General features: G+C 42.3%; 1 protein-coding gene across 2 annotated transcripts in view; it reads left to right on the forward strand.

Moving 5' to 3' along the window:
- Positions 1–22,748, forward strand: part of RYK (receptor like tyrosine kinase) — a 677,262-nt gene that overhangs the window by 283,955 nt on the left and 370,559 nt on the right. The gene's annotated exons all lie outside the window — the stretch shown is intronic.

The following is a 22,748-nucleotide window of genomic DNA, read 5'->3' on the forward strand; positions in this document are numbered from 1 at the left end:
AGTAACGTTTTTTCAAAGTGTTTTTTATTGTATTGTAGTGCTGTCTAAGTCTGTCAAACATGTCTGAGCCTTCAGATAGACCTTGTTCTTTGTGTTTAAAAGCCATGGCGGTACCCCCATTGCATTTGTGTTTAAAGTGTGCTAAAGCATCTAAGCATTTTAAAGACCATGCAGTGACACTTAAAAATGTAGCCCAAGATGATTCTTTAACAGAATGTAATGAGGATAGTCCTTCTTCCTCTCCCCATGTGTCGACACCAGTTACGCCCGCGCAAGCGATGCCTAGTACCTCTAGCGCATTGGCCCCTATTACTTTACAACAATTAGCAGCAGTAATGGATAATTCCCTTGCAGCATTTTTATCCAAACTGCCAGTTTTTCCAAGAAAGCGCAATAGCTCAGTTTTGAATACAGAGGATGAGCAATCAGAAGCTTTGGATAATTTATCTGTAGTACACTCACAACACTCTGAAGTGGCAGTGAGGGATGGTCTGTCTGAGGGAGAAATTTCTGACACAGGAAAAGTTTCTCAGCGGGCAGAGCCAGATTCCTTAGCGTTTAAATTTAAGCTGGAACACCTCCGTGTCCTGCTTAAGTTGGTTTTAGCTACGCTGGATGATTGTGACCCCATGGTGGTCCCAGAAAAATTGTGTAAAATGGACAGGTTTTTAGAAGTCCCTGTACACACTGAGGCGTTTCCGATCCCAAAGAGAGTGGCGGATATTGTGACTAGGGAGTGGGAGAGACCAGGCGTACCCTTTGTTCCCCCCCCTATCTTTAAGAAAATGTTCCCCATAACGACCCCAGACGGGACGCGTGGCAGATGGTCCCTAAGGTAGAAGGAGCTGTTTCAACGCTTTCTAAGCGTACAACTATAGAGGACAGTTGTGCTTTCAAAGATCCTATGGATAAAAAACTGGAAGGTTTGCTGAAGAAAATTGTTCAGCAAGGTTTCATGCTCCAGCCAATTGCCTGCATTATTCCTGTAACTACTGCAGCGGCTTTTTGGTTTGAGGCGCTGGAGGAGTCGCTCCAGAGGGAGACTTCATATGACGAAGTCATGGATAGAATTCACGCTTTGAAGCTGGCTAATTCTTTTATCACTGATGCCGCTTTCCAATTAGCTAGTTAGCGGCGAAAAATTCAGGTTTGGCCATTATGGCGCGAAGAGCGCTCTGGCTCAAATCTTGGTCGGCGGATGTGTCGTCCCAAACAAAATTACTAAACATTCCTTTCAAGGGAAAGACCCTTTTTGGTCCCGAGTTGAAAGAAATTATCGCGGATATCACTGGGGGGAAGGGCCATGCCCTCCCGCAGGATAGACCGTTCAAGGCCAAAAACAAGTCTAATTTTCGCTCCTTTCGCAACTTCAGGAGCGGACCTGCTTCAACCTCTGCTGCTGCTAAGCAAGAGGGTAACGCTTCCCAGCCTAAAGTATCCTGGAAACCATTGCAGGGCTGGAATAAGGGTAAACAGGCTAAGAAGCCTGCGCCTGCTGCCAAGACAGCATGAAGGGACCGGATCTAGTAGAGGGCAGACTTTCTCTCTTTGCTCAGGCTTGGGCAAGAGACGTTCCAGATCCCTGGGCATTAGAAATCGTTGCTCAGGGGTATCTTCTAGAATTCAAGGACTCTCCCCCAAGGGGAAGGTTCCACATTTCTCGTTTGTCTTCAGACCAAACAAAGAAACAGGCTTTCTTACGCTGTGTCGAAGATCTTCTAAAGATGGGAGTGATACACCCAGTTCCAATTGCAGAACAAGGGCTGGGATTTTACTCAAACCGGTTTGTAGTTCTCAAAAAGGAAGGAACTTTCAGGCCAATCCTGGATCTAAAAATTCTAAACAAATTCCTCAGAGTTCCATCTTTCAAAATGGAAACTATTCGGACAATCTTGCCGATGATCCAGGAAGGTCAATATAAGACTACCGTGGATCTAAAGGATGCGTACCTACATATTCCTATCCACAAAGATCATCATCAGTTCCTAAGGTTCGCCTTTCTGAACACGCATTACCAGTTCGTGGCCCTTCCTTTCGGGTTGGCCACCGCTCCCAGAATTTTCACAAAGGTGCTAGGGTCCCTTCTAGCGGTACTAAGACCGCGGGGCATTGCAGTAGCACCTTACCTAGACGACATCTTAATACAGGCGTCGTCTTTTCACAGAGCAAGGGCTCATACGGACATTGTTCTGGCCTTTCTAAGGTCTCACGGGTGGAAGGTGAACGTAGAAAAAAGTTCTCTGTCCCCGCTCACAAGGGTTCCCTTCCTGGGAACACTTATAGACTTGGTAGAAATGATAATCTTTCTGACAGAAGTCAGGAAGTCAAAACTTTTGAATTCTTGCCGAGTTCGTCATTCCATTCCTCTGCCTTCTGTGGCTCAGTGCATGGAGGTAATCGGTCTAATGGTTGCGGCAATGGACGTAGTCCCTTTTGCCCGAATTCATCTAAGACCACTGCAACTGTGCATGCTCAAACAGTGGAATGGGGATTATGCAGATTTGTCTCCTCAAATCCAAATGGACCAGAAAACCAGAGACTCTCTTCTCTGGTGGTTGTCTCAGGATCACCTGTCTCAGGGAATGAGTTTCCGCAGACCGGAGTGGATCATTGTCACGACTGATGCCAGTCTGTTAGGCTGGGGTGCGGTCTGGGACTCCCTGAAAGCTCAGGGTCTATGGTCTCGGGAAGAATCTCTTCTCCCGATAAACATTTTGGAACTGAGAGCGATATTCAATACGCTCCAGGCCTGGCCTCAACGAGCGGAGGCCAAATTCATCAGATTTCAGTCGGACAACATCACGACTGTAGCGTACATCAATCATCAGGGAGGAACAAAGAGTTCCCTGGTGATGAAGGAAGTAATCAAGATCATCAAATGGGCGGAGGATCACTCCTGCCATCTATCTGCAATTCACATCCCAGGAGTAGACAACTGGGAGGCGGATTTTCTGAGTCGTCAGACTTTCCATCCGGGGGAGTGGGAACTCCACCCGGAGGTCTTGGCTCAGCTAACCCAGCTATGGGGCATTCCAGAATTGTATCTGATGGCGTCCCGTCAGAACTCCAAACTTCCCCTTTACGGATCCAGGTCCAGGGATCCCAAGGCGGCATTGATAGATGCCTTAGTAGCGCCTTGGTCATTCAGTCTAGCTTATGTCTTTCCACCGTTTCCTCTTCTCCCTCGGCTAGTAGCTAGAATCAAACAGGAGAAGGCTTCAGTAATTCTGATAGCACTTGCGTGGCCACGCAGGACTTGGTATGCAGACCTAGTGGACATGTCATCGGCTCCACCATGGAAACTGCCTTCGAGGCAGGATCTTCTAATTCAAGGTCCATTCAAGCATCCAAATCTAGTTTCTCTGCAACTGACTGCTTGGAGATTGAACGCTTAATTCTAGCTAAGCGTGGGTTCTCTGAATCAGTTATAGATACTCTGATCCAGGCTAGAAAGCCTGTCACCAGGAAAATTTACCATAAGATATGGCGGAAATATCTTTGTTGGTGCGAATCCAAAGGTTACTTGTGGAGTAAGGTTAGGATTCCAAGGATATTGTCTTTTCTCCAAGAAGGATTGGAGAAAGGTTTGTCAGCTAGTTCCTTAAAGGGACAGATATCTGCTCTGTCTATCCTGTTACACAAGCGTCTGGCAGCTGTAGCAGACGTTCAGGCGTTTGCACAGGCCCTAGTTAGAATCAAGCCTGTCTACAGACCTGTGGCTCCTCCATGGAGTCTAAATTTAGTTCTTTCAATTCTTCAAGGGGTTCCGTTTGAACCTTTGCATTCCATAGATATTAAGTTATTATCTTGGAAAGTTTTGTTTTTGGTAGATATTTCTTCTGCTCGAAGAGTTTCTGAATTGTCTGCTTTGCAGCCAATGTAATTCACTCTATCTGGTGTTCCATACAGATAAGGTTGTTTTGCGTACCAAACCTGGTTTCCTTCCAAAAGTGGTTTCTTATAAGAATCCTTGTTTGTTGTCTATTCTGGTAAGAGGAGAGGTCAGAAAGCGACTGCTACCTCTCTTTCCTTCTGGCTGAAAAGCATCATCCGATTGGCTTATGAGACTGCTGGACAGCAGCCTCCTGAACGAATTACAGCTCATTCCACCAGAGCTGTGGCTTCCACATGGGCTTTCAAGAATGAGGCTTCTGTTGAACAGATTTGTAAGGCATCGACTTGGTCTTCACTGCATACATTTGCCAAATTTTACAAATTCGATACTTTTGCTTCTTCGGAGGCTATTTTTGGGAGAAAGGTTTTGCAAGCAGTGGTGCCTTCCGTTTAGGTTACCTGACTTGTTCCCTCCCTTCATCCGTGTCCTAATGCTTTGGTATTGGTATCCCACAAGTAAGGATGAATCCGTGGACTGGATACAGCATGTAAGAGAAAACAGAATTTATGCTTACCTGATAAATTACTTTCTCTTACGGTGTATCCAGTCCATGGCCCGCCCTGGCAATTAAGTCAGGTTCAAATTTATTTTAGTAAAACTACAGTCACCACTGCACCCTATAGTTTCTCCTTTTTCTCCTAACCGTCGGTCGAATGACTGGGGGGGCGGAGCCTGAGGGGAGCTATATGGACAGCTCTGCTTTGTGCTCTCTTTGCCACTTCCTGTAGGGATTGAGAATATCCCACAAGTAAGGATGAATCCGTGGACTGGATACACCGTAAGAGAAAGTAATTTATCAGGTAAGCATAAATTCTGTTTTCCTAACTGGGGAGGGGTAATCAGTATGCACTATATGAATGGAAATGGTGTACCTGAAATTCCCTTTTATCTTGATTACTTATCACTGTGTTGGCTGACGCTGGGAGATGCGGTTTGCTGCTTAAGGGCTGTCGTTATTATGTCATTATAACTGGCTTGGCAGAGAGCAATATTCAATGATTGTTGCGCTTTTATTATTTAAAGTGTGTGTATCAGAGGGGCACATGGCGTTTTTAGTGATATAAGTTGGGAAACCGACTTGTTGTTTTTCTTCCCATGCGGGTCTCAGTACGGCTCGAGTTACACCCACGGTGGGTGGGGCCTAGTTTCTCGCACTTAGCTGCACAGTATTCATCCGGATCGGCAGCAAGGTCCTGGCCTCCCGTGGGGCCTAAGTCAGTTTGTACACAAAGGGGTACAGAGAGACTTAGGAGCGCTACTCAAGGAGGATCAGTGGGATCTGGGGGCAGATAAAAATTGGTATATAGCATAACCAAACAAACGGATCAATATTATTTAGTTAATTTGGGCACATAAGGGCACTTTTTATTGCTGCAAACGTTGTTTTGACTGATTGCAGAAAAATTGTTGCGCTTTTATTATTTAAAGGCGCAGTACACTTTTTAGGTCAAAATATTTGACTATATGATTTGACTCCAGAGCTCAATATCTCAAGTAGAGAATGACTATTATTGCTAGTCTAATATTTCTGAACTTCTGGAAAGTACTTGTTGTATGTGTTTAGATGCCATTGTGGAACCCCCTCTTACTTTTTGTCCCTCATGTACTGAAAGGGCCTTACAATGTAAAGAACAGATTTTCTTTAATGCAAGTATGTCTAAGGATGCTTCTCAGACTGATGAGAATCAGGGTATGCCGCTACTTTCTCCCCAAGCGTCACAACCTTTAATGCCCACCCAAGCGACGCCGTGTTCTTCAACCGCGTCCACTTCATTTACTCTGCAGGATATGGCTGCAGTTATGTCATCTACCCTTACAGAGGTTTTATCTAAGTTGCCAGTGTTGCAGGGCAAACGCAGCATGACAGAAGCCAATCCGAATCCTGCGACTTCTGATGCTTTGTTGGCTATTTCCGATGTACCCTCACAGGGATCTGAATTGGGGTTCAGGGAACTTCTGTCTGAGGGGGAATTGTGTTACCTCAGACGGACTCGGACGTCGTGTCCTTCAGATTTAAGCTTGAACACCTCCGCCTGTTACTTCGGGAGGCTTTAGCGACTCTGGATGACTGTGACTCTATTGTGGTACCACCAGAGAAATTGTGTAAGATGGACAAATACTTAGAGGTGCCTGCTTACTCTGATGTTTTTCCGGTTCCTAAGAGAATCTCGGAAATTATTACGCGAGAATGGGAAAGACTGGGTATCCCATTCTCACCTTCTAATTTTAAGAAAATGTATCCCATATCTGACACTGTACGGGACTTTTGGCGAACAGTTCCTAAGGTGGAGGGAGCTATATCTACCCTGGCTAAGCGTACAACTATTCCTATTGAGGACAGTTGTGCTTTAAAAGACCCTATGGATAAAAAATTGGAGGGTCTTCTAAAAAGGTTATTTCTCCAACATTGGTGTGTCCGGTCCACGGCTTCATCCTTACTTGTGGGAATATTCTCTTCCCCAACATTAAATGGCAAAGAGAGCACAGCAAAAGCTGCCCATATAGCCCCCCCTCTGGCTCCGCCCCCCAGTCATTCTCTTTGCCGCTCTGAACAAGTAGTATCTCCACGGGGATGGTAAAGAGTATGTGGTGTTAGTTGTAGTTTTTTATTTCTTCTATCAAGAGTTTGTTATTTTAAAATAGTGCCGGTTTGTACTATTTACTCTACAACAGAAAAAGAAGAAGATTTCTGTTAAGAGGAGTATGATTTTAGCAGTAGTAACTAAAGTTGGTTGCTGTTCCCACTCAGGACTGTTGAAACCAGAGAACTTCAGTTGGGGGGAACAGTTTGCAGGCTTATCTGCTACAGGTATGATCAGTCATATTTCTAACAAGACATGTTAATGCTAGAAGACTGTCAGTTTTCCCTTAAGGGGTAAGTAAGCCATTTTCTTAGACTTATAACAGATTAAGGCTTATTATTGGGCTCTATACTGGTTGACACTATTGTGGGCTAAATCGATTGATTTATTTCATGTTTAGCAGTGTTTTTGAGTATGTAAAAGCACTTTTGGGAACGTTTTTATTCGCCTGGCATTTAGTTAGACTACTATTTCTCTCAGAAAGGCCCCTTCACTCTGGTATGCAGAGGAAGGAGGCCCCGTTTTCGCGACTCAATTGCGCAGTTTCCTTCCATGGCAGTGCATGCAGCTTCATGTGAGGGTCTTGTGGCTTCAAAAAACGGACTCAGGAAGGTTTATTTCAGTGCTGAATAACTCTCAGGGAAGGTAAAGAGCCGCAGCAAGGCTGTGGCTGTGATTGTAGTGTACTAAAATTGTTAAATTAAACAAATAGCTCCGGTTTGCTCATTTTAAGGGTTAAAGTCTTGGTGTGCAATACCTTCAAGGCATTAGGACTCTGGGGTAAAAATTTTGTAAAAATCGGACATTGCCTTCATTGTTTTTCAAAATATCAGAAATAAAGTGTGTCTGTTTATTATTTAAAGGGACAGTAACGCTTTTCTTTAAAAACGTTTTTATTGCATTATTAGCCTGCCAAAGTCTGTCTAACATGTCTATACCTTCAGATAACTTATGTTCTGTGTGTATGAAAGCCAAGGTGGTTCCCCCTGTTAATGTATGTGCAAATTGTGTCATAGCGTCCAAACAAAGTACGGACAGTCCTGACACATTGAATAAGATTGCCCAAGATGATTCTTCTAATGAAGGTAGTGGGGATAGTTCTTCATCCTCTCCTACTGTGTCAACACCAGTTTTGCCCGCGCAGGCTAGTACATCTAGCGCGCCAATGCTTGTTACTATGCAACAATTAACAGCAGTAATGGATAATTCTATAGCAAATCTGTTATCCAAACTGCCATCCTATCCTAGAAAGCGTGATAGCTCAGTTTTAAATACAGAAGATGAGCAGGTTGGCGCTGAGGACAATTTATCAGTTGTACCCTCACATCAATCTGAATTGGTAGCGAGGGATGGTCTGTCTGAGCGGGAAATTTCTGATTCAGGAAAAGTTTCTCAGCAGGCAGACACTGATGTCGTACTATTTAAATTTAAGTTAGAACATCTCCGCGCCCTGCTTAAGGAGGTCCTAACTACTCTCGATGACTGTGATTCTTTGGTAATTCCAGAGAAATTGTGCAAGATGGACAAATTCTTAGAGGTCCCAGTGCACGCTGATGCCTTTCCGATACCCAAGCGGGTGGCAGATATAGTGACTAAGGAGTGGGAAAAGCCAGGTATATATCTTGTTCCGCCTCCTATATTCAAGAAAATGTTCCCCATGGTTGACCCCAGAAAGGACGCATGGCAAACGGTTCCTAAGGTTGCGGGTGCAGTGTCAACATTAGCTAAGGGCACAACTATTCCTGTTGAGGACAGTTGCGCTTTTAAAGATCCTATGGATAAAAAATTGGAAGGATTGCTAAAAAAAGATTTGTTCAACAAGGTTTCCTTCTTCAACCAATCTCGTGCATTATTCCTGTCACCTCTGCAGCGTATTTTTGGTTCGAGGAACTAGAAAAATCGCTCCAAAAAGAGACTCCATATGATGAAGTCATGGACAGAATTCACGCACTAAAATTGGCTAATTCTTTTATTTTGGATGCCGCTTTTCAATTGGCTAAGTTAGCGGCGAAAAATTCAGGTTTTGCAATAGTGGCGCGCAGAGCGCTTTGGCTAAAATCCTGGTCGGCGGATGTGTCGTCCAAGAATAAATTGCTTAATATTCCTTTCAAGGGTAAGACCCTTTTCGGGCCGGAATTGAAAGAGATTATTTCGGACATTACTGGTGGAAAGGGACATGCCCTTCCACAGGATAGGCCTTTCAAGGCTAAGAACAAATCCAATTTTCGTTCCTTTCGCAATTTCAGGAACGGACCGAATCCTAACTCTGCGGCCTCCAGACAAGAAGGCAACTCTTCCCAGTCTAAACCAGCATGGAAACCATGGCAAGGCTGGAATAAGGGTAAACAGGCCAAGAAGCCTGCTGCTGCTACCAAGACAGCATGAAGGGGTAGCCCCCGATCCGGGACCGGATCTAGTGGGGGTCAGACTTTCTCTCTTTGCTCAAGCTTGGGAAAGAGACGTTCCGGATCCCTGGGCACTAGAAATAGTCTCTCAGGGGTATCTTCTAGAGTTCAAGGAACTCCCTCCAAGGGGAAGGTTCCACATGTCTCGCTTATCTTCAGACCAGATAAAGAGACAGGCATTCTTACATTGCGTAGGAGACCTATTAAAAATGGGAGTGATAAACCCAGTTCCAACGGTGGAACAAGGTCTGGGTTTTTACTCGAATCTGTTTGTAGTTCCCAAAAAAGAGGAAACTTTCAGGCCAATTCTGGATCTAAAAATCCTAAACAAATTCCTCATTCATTCAAAATGAAGATCTTCCTGACAGAGGTCAGAAAGTTAAAGCTTCTAAACGCATGTCAAGTTCTTCATTCTATTCTTCAGCCTTCCATAGCTCAGTGCATGGAAGTAGTAGGATTGATGGTTGCAGCAATGGACATAGTTCCTTTTGCTCGAATTCATCTAAGACCATTACAACTGTGCATGCTCAATCAGTGGAATGGGGACTATGCAGACTTGTCTCCCCAGATTCAAGTAGACCAGGTAACCAGGGATTCTCTCCGCTGGTGGTTGTCTCACGATCACCTGTCTCAAGGAATGAGTTTCCGCAGACCAGAGTGGGTCATTGTCACGACCGACGCCAGTCTCTTAGGCTGGGGTGCGGTCTGGGAATCTCTGAAGGCTCAAGGTCTATGGTCTCGAGAAGAGTCTCTTCTCCCGATAAACATTTTAAAACTGAGAGCGATATTCAATGCGCTCCTGGCGTGGCCTCACCTAGCAAAGGCCAAATTCATAAGGTTCCAGTCGGACAACATGACGACTGTAGCGTACATCAATCATCAGGGGGGAACAAAGAGTTCCTTAGCGATGAGAGAGGTATCCAAGATCATCAAATGGGCGGAGGATCACTCCTGCCACCTATCTGCAATTCACATCCCAGGTGTGGACAACTGGGAGGCGGATTATCTGAGTCGCCAGACTTTTCATCCGGGGGAGTGGGAACTTCTCACGGAGGTTTTTGCCCAGTTAACCCAACTATGGGGCTTTCCAGATATGGACCTGATGGCGTCTCGCCAGAACGCCAAGGTTCCTCGATACGGGTCCAGATCCAGGGACCCCAAGGCGACACTGGTGGACGCATTAGTGGCGCCTTGGTCGTTCAACCTAGCTTATGTGTTTCCACCGTTTCCTCTCCTTCCCAGGCTTGTAGCCAGGATCAAACAGGAGCAGGCCTCTGTGATTCTAATAGCCCGTGCGTGGCCACGCAGGACTTGGTATGCAGACCTGGTGAATATGTCATCGGTTCCACCATGGAAGCTACCTTTGAGACAGGATCTTCTGGTGCAAGGTCCGTTCGAACATCCAAATCTAGTCTCTCTCCAACTGACTGCTTGGAAATTGAACGCTTGATTCTATCTAAGCGTGGGTTTTCAGATTCAGTCATAGATACTCTGGTTCAAGCCAGAAAACCTGTAACTAGGAAAATTTACCATAAGATATGGCAAAAATATATCTGTTGGTGTGAATCCAAGGGATTCACTTGGAGTAGAATTAAAATCCCTAGGATACTTTCCTTTCTCCAAGAAGGTCTGGATAAAGGTTTCTCAGCTAGTTCCTTAAAAGGACAGATATCTGCTCTGTCTGTTTTGTTACACAAACGTCTGGCAGCAGTGCCAGATGTTCAGGCGTTTGTACAGGCGTTAGAATCAAGCCTGTTTACAGACCCATGACTCCTCCTTGGAGTCTAAATTTAGTTCTTTCAGTTCTTCAGGGGGTTCCGTTTGAACCCATGCATTCCATAGATATTAAGTTACTATCTTGGAAAGTTCTGTTTTTGGTTGCTATTTCTTCTGCTAGAAGAGTTTCTGAATTATCTGCTTTGCAATGTACTTCTCCCTATCTGGTATTCCATACAGATAAGGTAGTTTTACGTACCAAGCCTGGTTTTCTTCCAAAGGTCGTTTCCAACAGGAATATCAACCAGGAAATTGTCCGAATCCAGTTTCAAAGAAGGAACGCTTGTTACACAATCTAGATGTGGTCCGTGCTTTAAAGTTCTATTTAGAAGCAAGAAAGGATTTCAGACAGACTTCATCTTTGTTTGTTGTGTATTCTGGTAAGAGGAGAGGACAGAAAGCTACTGCTACCTCTCTTTCTTTTTGGCTGAAAAGCATCATCCGATTGGCTTATGAGACTGCCGGACGGCAGCCTCCTGAACGAATTACAGCTCATTCTACTAGAGCTGTGTCTTCCACTTGGGCTTTCAAGAACGAGGCTTCTGTTGATCAGATCTGTAAGGCAGCGACTTGGTCTTCTCTGCATACTTTTGCCAAATTTTACAAATTCGATACTTATGCTTCTTCGGAGGCTATTTTTGGGAGAAAGGTTTTGCAAGCCGTGGTGCCTTCCGTTTAGGTAACCTGGTTTGCTCCCTCCCTTCATCCGTGTCCTAAAGCTTTGGTATTGGTTCCCACAAGTAAGGATGAAGCTGTGGACCGGACACACCAATGTTGGAGAAAACAGAATTTATGTTTACCTGATAAATTCTTTCTCCAACGGTGTGTCCGGTCCACGGCCCGCCCTGGTTTTTAATCAGGTTTGATGAATTTCTTTCTTTATACACTACAGTCACCACGGCACCCTATAGTTTCTCCTTTTTCTCCTAACCGTCGGTCGAATGACTGGGGGGCGGAGCCAGAGGGGGGGCTATATGGGCAGCTTTTGCTGTGCTCTCTTTGCCATTTCCTGTTGGGGAAGAGAATATTCCCACAAGTAAGGATGAAGCCGTGGACCGGACACACCGTTGGAGAAAGAAATTTATCAGGTAAACATAAATTCTGTTTTATTCATCCGGGTTTCCTTTTACAACTGACAGCCTGCATTGTGCCAGTTAAAACTGCGGCGGCCTTCTGGTTTGACCCCTTAGAAGAGTCTCTTAAGACTGAGACTCCTTTAGAGGAAATTTTAGATAGAATTAAGGCTCTTAAGCTGGCTAATTCTTTTATTACGGATGCCGCCTTTCAGATTGCCAAATTGGCGGCTAAGAATGCCGGATTTGCCATTTTAGTGCGTAGAGCGTTATGGTTAAAATCTTGGTCTGCTGATGTGTCATCTAAGTCCAAGCTTTTGGCTATTCCTTTCAAAGGAAAAACCCTATTCAGGCCTGACTTGAAAGAAATCATTTCTGACATTACGGAAGGTAAGGGTCATCTCCTACCTCAGGATAAAACAGCTTAACTGAGGGGTAAACAAAATAATTTTCATTCCTTTTGGAACTTCAAAGGAGTCGCCTCTTCTTCTTCTTCTTCTTTCACTAAACAGGAAGGGAATTTTGCTCAGGCCAAGTCCGTCTGGAGACCCAACCAGGCTTGGAGCAAAGGTAAACAACCCAAGAAGCCCGCTGCTGCTCCCAAGACAGCATGAAGGGGCGACCCCCGATCTGGGACCGGATCTAGTAGGGGGCAGACTTTCTCTCTTTACCCAGGCTTAGGTAAGAGATGTTCAGGAATCCTGGACACTGGAAATCGTGTCCCAAGGGTATCAACTGGAATTCAAAATTTCTCTCCCAAGGGGGAGGTTTCTTCTTTCACGATTGTCTGTAGACCAGATAAAAAGAGAGGCGTTCTTACGTTGTGTAAAAGACCTCTCTACTATGGGAGTAATTTGTCCCGTTCCAATACTGGAACAGGGGCAGGGGTTTTACTCAAAAGAGGGCACGTTTCGACCTATTTTAGATCTAATAAGTCTTAACAAGTTTCTCAGAGTCCCATCCTTCAAGATGGAGACTATTTGAAAAATTCTACCATTGATCCAGGAGGGTCAATATATGACTACCGTGGACTTGAAGGATGCATATCTTCATATTCCTATCCACAAGGATTTTCTCCAGTTCCTAAGGTTTGCCTTCCTGGACAAACATTTTCAGTTCGTGGCTCTTCCCTTCGGGTTGGCCACAGCACCCAGGATCTTCACGAAGGTTCTAGGGTCCCTTCTGGCGGTTCTCAGGCCTGGGGGCATTGCAGTGACGCCTTATCTGGACGATATTCTGATCCAGGCATCGTCTTACCATCTGACAAAATCTCATACAGACATGATTCTGTCCTTACTGAGGACTCACGGGTGGAAGGTGAATCTAGAAAAGAGTTCACTAATTCCACAGACAAGGATTCCCTTCTTGGGAACTCTTAATAGATTCTATATCCATGAACATTTTCCTGACAGAGGTCAGAAAGTCAAAGATTCTGAATACATGCCGAGCCCTTAAGTCCAATCTTCGACCATCAGTGGCTCAGTGCATGGAGGTGATTGGATTGATGGTGGCGGCAATGGACATCATTCCGTTTGCTCGATTTCATCTCAGACCGCTACAACTGTGCATGCTCGGGCAGTGGAATGGAGATTATGCAAATTTGTCTCCTCAGATAAGTCTGGATCAGGAGACAAGAGACTCTCTTATTTGGTGGTTGTTGCCGAATCATCTATCCCAAGGGACGTGTTTCCGCAGACCCTCTTGGGTGATAGTGACAACGGACGCCAGTCTACTAGGCTGTGGTGCGGTCTGGAATTCCCTGAAGGCTCAGGGGGTTTGGACTCGGTCGGAGTCTCTACTTCCAATCAATATTCTGGAATTGAGAGCAATATTTAATGCGCTTCAGGCTTGGCCTCAGTTGGCTTCGGCCAAATTCATCCGATTTCAGTCAGACAACATCACTACTGTAGCTTACATCAATCATCAGGGAGGAATGAGGAGTTCCTTAGCGATGACAGAAGTATCCAAGGTAATTCAGTGGGCGGAAGCTCACTCTTGTTATCTGTCAGCAATCTACATCCCAGGAGTGGACAACTGGGAAGCAGACTTTTTAAGCAGACAGACGTTTCATCCGGGGGATGACTGCTTGGAGATTGAACGCTTGATTTTATCTAAGCGGGGGTTCTCTGATTCGGTCATCGATACTTTGATTCAGGCACGTAAGCCTGTCACTAGAAAGATCTACCATCAGATATGGCGTAAATATCTTTGTTGGTGCGAATCCAAGGGCTACTTATGGAGTAGAGTTGGGATTCCCAGGATTTTATCTTTTCTCCAAGAAGGATTGGAGAAAGGGTTATCAGCAAGTTCTTTAAAGGGACAAATTTCTGCTTTGTCGATTTTACTACACAAGCGTTTGGCAAATGTTCCAGACGTTCAGTCTTTTTGTCAGGCTCTGACTAGAATCAAGCCTGTGTTTAGACCAATTGCTCCACCCTGGAGTTTGAATTTAGTTCTTAATGTTCTTCAAGGGGTTCCGTTTGAACCCATGCATTCCATAGATATTAAGTTGTTATCTTGGAAGGTTTTATTTTTGTTGCATAATTTGGACGTGGTCCATGCCCTGAAGTTTTACTTGCAGATGACTAAAGAATTTCGTCAATCATCCTCTATTGTTTTTTCTGGAAACCCAGTGGCCAGAAAGCTACGGCTACCTCTTTCTTTTTGGCTGAAGAGTATCATCCATCTGGCATATGAGACTGCTGGCCAGCAGCCTCCTGAAAGAATTACGGCTCATTCCACTAGGGCTGTGGCTTCTTTATGGGCATTTAAAATTGATGCTTCTGTTGAACAGATTTGCAAGACTGCAACTTGGTCGTCTCTTCACACTTTTTCCAAATTTTCCAAATTTGATACTTTTGCTTCTTCTGAGGCTGGTTTCCGTTTAAGTTCCTGTCTTGTCCCTCCCTTGTCCCTCCCTTTCATTCGTGTCCTATAGCTTTGGTATTGTATCCCATAAGTAAGGATGAAATCCGTGGACTCTTCATATCTTGTAAAAGAAAAGGAAATTTATGCTTACCTGATAAATTTCTTTCTTTTACGATATGACGAGTCCACGGCCCACCCTGTTATTTCTAAGACAGGTATTTACTTATTTTTGTTAAACTTCAGTCACCTCTGCACCTTTGGTTTTTCCTTTCTCTTCCTAACTTTGGTCGAATGACTGGAGTGGGAGGGAAGGGAGGAGCTATATATACTGCTCTGCTGTGGTGCTCTTTGCCACTTCCTGTTAGCAGGAGGATAAATCCCACAAGTAAGGATGAAATCCGTGGACTCGTCATATCGAAAAAGAAATACATTTATCAGGTAAGCATAAATTTCCTTTTTACAATCCTTGTGTTTATCACCTATATTGGAAGATTATTCAATGAATCCACCACTCTCTCTCTCTCTCTCTCTCTCTCTCTCTCTCTCTCTCTCTCAAGGAAGAAATTAATCTCAGAGATCTTAATAAATAAGGTGTTTGTAAAAAAATAATAATCATGTGACCAAAGAAAAGGTTCATATGTTGTTGTTGAATGCATCCTAGATTATAGCAGAACTTCACTGGGATTTTATTTGAACAACATCTCAGCGTAAATTTTCACAGGCCTACTGGAAGCTTAGTGATGTGTGTAAGGGTAGGTTTGTGTTTTGATTTAAGTCCCATTTTATTTTCAAGAACTATTTTTTTTTATCTATTCTGTTTTTTGTATGACCTTTTTGTTTTATGTAATTTGGCACTGTGTAACATTTATTTGTCTCTTATAAAATATTAATAATCTAATTCTGTCTTTGGGCTTAGTATCTGAATTCACAAACCCTTAGAGACAAGGTTGTAATCATATAACCAAACTTTTACTTGTGTGGTTTACTGGTAAATTTTTAGTATGTTACTTTTAACTATTACTGAGTGTAATTTTGGTTCCCTAAGATACCCATATCTTAATGTGAAGGTCCATTTTGATGAATTGGTGCCCGGTTTTTAATAAACCTATAAAAAACAAGGGCACTTTAATTCATCAAAATTGACATTTCACTGTTTTCTTTAAAAACGTACCTTTTAATCCTGAATGCCACTGCATCGATTCCCCCGGCCATCGGAAGCCTCTGCAGACGTCAGAAATTACGAATCAGGCTTCCTCCAATCACAGCTCCCCAACCCCTGATGCAACACTGTGATTGGAGGAAGCCGGATTCGTCATTTTGGACCTGCGAAGACGGTTTGCGACGGGCGGAGGAAGTGATGGAGCGGCTGCCAGGATTAAAAGGTACGTTTTTGAAGAAAACAGTGAAATGTCAATTTTGATGAATTAAAGTGCCCTTGATTTTTAATAGGTTTATTAAAAACTGGGCACTAATTAATCAAAATGGACCTTCACTTTAAGTCTTGGGAGGTGGCAACAGAGTTAATCTGGGATGGTATAAGGTAACCAGAGGCTGAGTGCTATTAACCCCTTCATGCCCACACTTCCCATAGTCACGGCTGGATAGAAAGGTCTAGCTGTCACAAGTACCTTGCTATTTATGCTACTAATACCTCCCAACGCAACCAAGTATTCGACTGGCTGTACTGCTGCATTGTCTACTAAATTTTAAATCATCTGAAATAATAATTTTAAAGTCCTGTTCCCTTTTAGTTTGTCATTAAAGGGACATTATACACTAGATTTTTCTTTGCATAAATGTCTTGTAGATGATCCATTTATATAGACCATCTGTGTGTGTTTTTTTTAGTCGTCCAGTTTTTAGGATCACTGTTCATTTGATCATTTTGTATCATCGAACATAGAATTGAAATAAACTAGCTTACAGAGATGGAGAGAAATGTGTGTGCTGCATATGCATTTAAATGCATTTAACATTTTCATTGGGGTTTATGAAAACAAAAGTGGTATATGAAAACCCCTGCAAATAAGTTAAACAAATAGTCAGCTCTAGAGTAATTATACACTTTTTGGAAGGTAGCTTAACACATCTAGTGAGCCAATGACAATAACCAATATGTGCTTAGCCACCAGTGACCAGCTAGCTCCCAGTGGTCTCTTAAAGGGACACTACCCAATTTTTTTTTTTGTAATTCAGAAAGAGCATGCAATTTTAAGCAACTTTCTAATTTACTCCTATTAATTTTTCTTCGTTCTCTTGCTATCATTATTTGAAAAAGGCATCTAAGCTTTTTTTTAGTTTCAGTACACTGGACAGCACTTTTTTCTTATTGGTGGATGAATTTATCCACCAATCAGCAAGGACAACCCAGGTTGTTCACCAAAAATGGGCCGGCATCTAACCTTACATTCTTGCAATTCAAATAAAGATACCAAGAGAATGAAGAAAATTTGATAGTAGGAGTAAATAAGAAAGTTGCTTAAAATTTCATGCTCAATCTGAATCACGAAAGAAAATTTTTGGGTACAGTGTCCCTTTAAAGTTGCATGTTTTATTGAAATCAGGAGCCAGTCCAAGAGTTTTATTGCTAGACCTGTTTAGTTTTCAGCTTCACACACACATACTGTAAGTATTGTGTTTGTGTGTATAACGCACTCTGTAAAATAAAGTAGCTGTCACTCACTCATGGTTAAAAGAAACACATGCTAAAAATATAAAATGGATGATTTAGTTATACCAAGAGTTGACGAGACCAAATGCAAGGCATTTCTGTATTAAGTTCCTTACCTCCACATTCTTTGCTGTATTAGCTAGCAGTGTTAAAATGTAGCGTAGAAGGCTGAGGTGGAGATAACGTAGAGCATTGGGACTAAGCTCTTGGCCAATATCTGTGCCTAAATCCTCCATTTCACAAGCTTAAATAGAACAAGACGTCCAAATCCTGTCAAAGAAAAAAAAACCACACAAATAAATATTTCATGGGTAGAAAGTACATTCCTTTCATATAGGTGGGGAAGAGATCCGTTGCATATGGATATACATTCCTACCAGGAGGAGGAACCGTTTCCCAAACCCCTAAAGCCTTCTTTATGTACTAACTACTGTACCTCCAGCAATGAAAAATGTCATAACTATTGCTATAACAAAGGCATTGGCTCCTCTACTGCCTTCAAATAAGGTCAGTTCAAGTTTTACCTTCTGCAAGTAATATGTCCTGATCCAAAGAATACTGAAGTATCTTCGAATGATAAGGCTTCCTCTGAGAGGGAGGCTCCCTCATCTGACGTAGAACCTGATAATTCCTCCTTTTTATTTAAAATTGAACACATTCGTTCTCTTTTAAAGGAGGTCTTGGTCACTTTAGGGGTTAAAGATCCTAAACCTTCTAAGGATAGATCTTGTAATAATTTAAATTTAGTATATAAAACCGTTGTTAATCTCCCAGAGATTTTCCCTATACTTAATGATGTCTCTGATATGATTGCTAAGGAATGGTCTAAACCGGGTTTGTCTGTTAGTCCTTCTGCAAGGTTTAGAAAGCTATATTCTTTACCTGCTGCTAATTTAGAGTTTTGGGAAACAGTTCCTAAAGTGGATGTGGCCATTTCCACTCTAGCTAAACGCACTACTATTCCTTTAGAAGGACAGTACTTCTTTTAAAGACCATTTAGACTGGAAACCTAGAATCTTTCCTAAGAAGGGAATTTCGATAAACTGGTTATTTACTCAGAACAGCTATAGCTATTGCTGACGTAGCCGCTGCTTCTACTTGCTGATTAGCCAGTCTTTCACAGCATTTTTCTACTGACCCTGAAAGTTCTAACCTATTGAATTTGCTTCAGAGTGCAAATAATTGTATTTGTGATGCAGTGTTTGATATTATAAAAATTTATACCAAAAGTATGTCTTTAGCTATTATTACTAGGAGGGTCCTGTGACTTAAATCCTGGAATGCTGATATGCTGTCTAAATCTAGATTACGATTCTCTTTCCTTCCAAGGAAATAAATTATTTGGGTCTGAGCTAGATTCTATTATTTCAACTATTACAGGAGGTAAATGAGCTTTTCTTTCTCAAGAAAAGAAGTCAAGAGGAACAATTTAAAGCTCCCAATAGTTCTTGTTCCTTTAGTCAGAATAGAGAACAGAAAACTGACTCCTCAGCTAAAAGCTGCTCCCCTGGTTCAGTTTGGTGACCCAATACAAATTGGAACAAATCCAAACAGAACAGGAAATCTGTTCCAACCTCCAAGACCGCATGAAGGTACGGCCCCCAATCCAGTACTCCTGGTAGGGGGCATATTAAACCTTTTTCAGGAAGGTTTGGTTTTAATTTGTCCCAAATCCCTGGGTTCAAAACATTATTTCTCAGTGATATCTATATGCATCCAGAACAAGGCCTCCCACGGGAAGGTTTTTTCTGACCCATATTCCAAAACATCCAATAAAAGCTCAAGCTTTTCTTCAATCTCTTAGATTTTGAAAATATTGGAATAATTGTTGCAGTTCCTTTGGAGGAATGGGGTGTTGGATTTTATGCAAATCTCTTTGTTGTACCAAAGAAGGAAGACTCTCTCAGACAGATTTTTAATCTGAAAACTTAACAAATTTGTTCTGCCTTTTTATTCAACAAGGTCACTTTATGTCCACAATATATCTAAAGGATGCTTACCTTTAGAATATCACCAGTTTCTGAGGTTTGGAGTATCAGTTTACCAAGGAATTCCTTGATTGCTCAGACAAAGCTTACCTTTTTAGGTTTTAAAATAGATTGTGTCCATGACTCTTTCCCTAACAGAATAGAGACAAATTCAATTGATATCAGCCTGTCCGAAATCTGTCTCTCTCATTCCCTTCTTTAGCTCTGGTATGGAAGAACTAGGCCTCATGATTGCAGCTTCAGACACAATTCCATTTGCCTGACTTCATGAGGCCTCTTTGGCTTTGTATGCTGTGCCATTGGTGCTAGGATTATACTCCATATATCCCAGGTGATATTCTTAGATTCCAGCACGCACATATCCCTAAGTTGGTGGCAAAATCACAAGTCTATTATTCAGGGGGCTTCTTTTGCTCGTCTTACCTTGTCTGTGATCACCGCAGATTCATGTCTTTCAAATTGGGGAGCTGTTTTGGGGGTCCTTAACAGCACCAGGGGGTTTGGATTCCTTGAGAGACAAGGTTACCAATCAATATTTTGGAACTCCGTGCACTTTTCAGGGTGCAGGCTTGCCCTCTATTGAAAATTTAGCCTTATCTCAGTTTTCAGACAGTGTTACAGCAGTACTTTACGTCAATCATTAAGGGGGAACTCGGTTCCCTGGTTATGATAGAATTGTCTTAAATTCTCTCTTGGGCGGAAGCGGATTCTTTCCTGATTACTGCGATTCACATCCCAGGAGTGGACAACTGGGAGGCAGACTTTCTCAGTCGTCTGTCTCTACATCCAGGGGGGTGGGCTCTTCATCAGGATGTGTTCTGTCTGATTGTGGAACCTATTGGGCCTACCAGAAATAGGTCTGATGGCCTCTCATTTTAAAAACAAACTTCCCAGGTTCCTTGTGAGGTCCAGGGTTCCTCAGGCGAGGTAGTAGGTGCTCTAGCAGTTCCTTGGTCCTTCCAGCCTGCTTACCGGTTTCCTCCTCCCGATTCAATTTTTTCTTGGAAATTACTTTGGAAAGTAGGAACAGTCATTTGTAACCCTGATTGCCTCAGCGTGGCCTCACTGTATTTGGTATTCGGATCTGGTTTGAATGTTCAGCTGTCCGCCATAGCCTCTTCCTCCAAGGCCAGACCTTATATCTCAAGGTCCCTTCTTCCATCCAGATCTAAAGTCTGTCAACTTGATGGTATGGAAATTGAATGCTTAGTTCTGAGTCTGAGGATTCTGTGATTAGTACTTTGATTCAGGCTCACAAACCTGTTTCTAGGAAAATGTATCACAAAGTTTGGAAAACGTTTATATTTCTTGGTGTATCGACCATGATTTTTTTCTGGCATTCTTTTAGAGTTCCTAGGATTCTTCAGTTTTTGCATGATGGTTTAGATAAGTGTTTATCTGCCAGTTCTCTGAAAGGACAAATTTCTGCTCTTTCTGTTTTATTTCATAGGAAGATTTCTAATCTTCCTGATATTCATTGTTTTGTTCAGGCTTTGGTTCAAATTTAACCTGTTATTTGGCCTATTACTCTTCCTTGCAGTCTTAACCTAGTGTTAAGGGTTTTGGAGACTCCTCCTTTTTTTTAGCCTATGTATAAATTGGACATTATTTCTTTGACCTTCTCTTCTACTAGAATAGTTTCTGAATTGTCTGTTCTCTCCTGTAAGTCTCCTTATTTGATATTCCATCAGGACAGGGATGTTTTCAAACTACTTTTACATTCTTACCTAAAGTTGTGTCCTCACACAACAATATTAGGGAGATTGTTGTTTCCCTCCTTATGTCCTGATCTGAATTTTTTTTCTGAAAGATCTTTGCATCTTTTGGACATTGTTAGAGCATTGAAATATGTTAAAGCTACTAAAAATTTCAGACACACTTCTAGTCTGTCTGTTCTTTTTTTCTGGCCCTAAGAAAGGTCAGAAGGCCTCTGGTATTTCTTTAACCACTTTGTTAAAACTTTTGATTCACAGAGCTTATTTGGAGGCGGGTCAGCCTCCACCACAGAGAATTACATCTCATTCTACAAGATCAGTTGCCACAACTTGGGCTTTCAAGAATGAGGCTTCAGTTGATCAAATTTGCAAATCAACCACTTGGTCTTCTTTGCATACCTTTACTAAATTTTACCATTTTGATGTTTTTGCTTCGTCAGAGGCAGCCTTAGGTAGAAAGGTCCTTCAGGCAGTTGTCTCAGTTTGATGATTGTGCCTTTATTTTAAGTTTGGCATAAGAGAATTTTTCTTTTGGGTTGTGGATTTAATTCTCAGAGGAAAAAAACATTTTATTTTTTAAATCCTCCCATTATTGTTACTTATGGACTTCCACAGCTTTGTTATTAGTTCCCATATGTAAGGGATTGTTGACTCTTGTCACCTATATGAAAGAAAACATAATTGATCTCATCTGATAAATTCATTTCTTTCATGGTGGCGAGAGTCCAGGAGGCCCCATCCTTTTCGGTTATTTTCTCTGCTTCTAATTTTTGGCTCTCCTTCTTACACCTTACCACTTGGCTATACGTTAAAATGAGGTATGTGTGAGGTGGGAGGGGTTTATAGGCATTTGGGAAACTTTGCCGTCTCCTGGTAGGAATTCATATTCCATATGTAAAGGATTGTGGACTCTCGCCACCATGAAAGAAATTCATTTTTTCAAAGTAAGATATAAATTGTTTTTCATGCAGCTTAACACAGGTTTAGAATCCATGTTGCAACATTTTAACATTTCCTTAAAAAAAAGTTCTTCACTAGCGTTTAGGAATAACCAACAATTACTTCATCGTTACTTGCAAAACTTGTTCTGCCACATGATTCCTCGAATGTTGGAATGGATAATAGTCTCTTGGGCAAGGTCTGTCAATTAATGTGATCCAGCAATTTAAATCCAGCTTCATTAATAGCAGCCATAGCAACGAAAGGGCTTGTGCACATGAACATTTAAAGGACCAGTAAATACAGTAGATTTGCATATACAACAAATGTATTATAAAAAGACAATGCAATAGCACTTAACCTGAACTTCAAATGAGTAGTAGATTTTTTTTTTCTTTCTCATGTGACAGCCATCAACCAATCACAAAACCATATACATATATTCTATGAATTCTTGCACATGCTCAGTAGGAGCTGGTGACTGAAAACTTGTGAATATAAAAAGACTGTGCACATTTTGTTAATGGGAGTAAATTGGAAAGTTGTTTAAAATTGCTGCTCTGTCACGTTGGGTTTTAAAACCTGTCCTCAGGCCTCCCCAACAGGCCAGGTATTTAGGATTACCGTGGATGAGAGCAGGTAAAGTAACCATGTTTACTAATCGGCTGATTATTTCACCTGTACTCTAGTTCAGATCCTCAGAATGTGGCCTGTTAGAGAAGGCTGAGAACAGTTTTGAAAACCAGTGCTCTATCATGAAAGGTTTAATTTTGACTTAAGTGTTACTTTAAAGGACCACTAACTACAGTATAATTGACAAACAATAAAAAGAGAAT

Source organism: Bombina bombina, chromosome 4 (assembly GCF_027579735.1).
Source record: "Bombina bombina isolate aBomBom1 chromosome 4, aBomBom1.pri, whole genome shotgun sequence".
NCBI lineage: Eukaryota > Metazoa > Chordata > Amphibia > Anura > Bombinatoridae > Bombina > Bombina bombina.